This window comes from Tupaia chinensis, unplaced genomic scaffold, assembly GCF_000334495.1.
Source record: "Tupaia chinensis unplaced genomic scaffold, TupChi_1.0 Scaffold000070_1, whole genome shotgun sequence".
In the NCBI taxonomy this organism is placed as follows: Eukaryota; Metazoa; Chordata; class Mammalia; order Scandentia; family Tupaiidae; genus Tupaia; species Tupaia belangeri.
The window spans coordinates 6202133-6203381 of record NW_006159530.1 but is presented as its reverse complement, the minus strand read 5'-3'; the positions used below and the strand labels follow the sequence as shown (position 1 = coordinate 6203381).

At 36.8% G+C, this 1249-nt stretch overlaps 1 pseudogene; it reads right to left on the bottom strand.

The window, feature by feature from the left end:
• LOC102493594 (dimethylaniline monooxygenase [N-oxide-forming] 3-like) overlaps positions 1–1249 on the bottom strand; it is a 61329-nt pseudogene that overhangs the window by 26221 nt on the left and 33859 nt on the right.

Here is a 1249-nt window from a genome sequence, read left to right as displayed (position 1 = left end):
CATTAATGTTCCCACAAAAAAAAAAAAAAAAAAATCTTAGCCAGTCTGTCTGGGTTAGGTGTTATCTCATTATGGTCTTGATCTGCATCTCCCTTATAAGGACACTTTTTCATATGCTTTTTGACTGTTTGTATGTCTTCCTGAGAGAGTTGTTCAGTTCTTATTTTTTTATTTTTTATTTTTTTAGATAAGCCACTTATTTCCTTGAGTATTCTGGTTATCAGTCCTTTATCTGAGGCATAGTTTACAAAAATATTCTTCCATTCCGAGGGTTGTCTACTCACACTAATTACTGTGTCTTTTGCTGTGCAGAAACTTCTTAATCTGATGTAATGCCATTTGTCTGTTTTGGGGATTATTGCCTGTGTTTTAGGGGTCTTATTTAAAAAATCTTTGCCTATCCCAGTGTCTCCCAGAGTTTCCCCAGTGTTTTCCACCAATCACCAATAGTTTTATAGTTTGAGGTCTTAGGTTTAGATCTTTGATCTGCTGTGAGTTGATTTTTGTTAATGGTGACAGATAGGGTTCCAGGTTTATCTTTCTGCAAGTGGATACCCAGTTTTTCTAGCACCATTTGCTAAAGAAGTTTTCCTTTTTCCACTGGGTTAACTGGTACCCTTTGTCAAAAATCAGTTGGCTTTGGGGTTTATTTATGGGTTTTTAAATTCTATTCCATTGGTTCACATGTCTATTTTTGTGCTAATGATTTTATTTTTTGAGAGGGTTTTGCTATAAGGTGCATGCCCAGAAAGACAGAAAGACAGAGAGAGACAGAGACAGAAAACGAGAATCTGACCCCTGCGGGAATGACCACACCACAATCCCTTCTCCTCTGTTCTCTTCTTGAGATCTTGGGAACACACGCACATGTGTCTGGTGTGAGTTTAAGCCACTGGGTCTAGGACATGAACTGCTGTCAACTACGTGGGAGTCCAGAGACAAAGCTATTACACCAACTGCTGGTCCCCTAATGCTATTTTGATTATCAAAGCTTCATAATATATTTTGGGGTCAGGGAATGGGATGCTTTCTACTGTACTCTTCTTGCACAGGATTGCTTTTGCAATAAGAGTTCTTTTGTGATTCCAGACAAATTCTATGATTGTTTTTTCAAAATCTGTAAAGAATGTATCTGGTAATTTGGTTTGGATTACTCCTTTCTTTCTTTCTTTCTTTCTTTCTTTCTTTCTTTCTTTCTTTCTTTCTTTCTTTCTTTCTTTCTTTCTCTCTCTTTCTTTCTTTCTTTCTT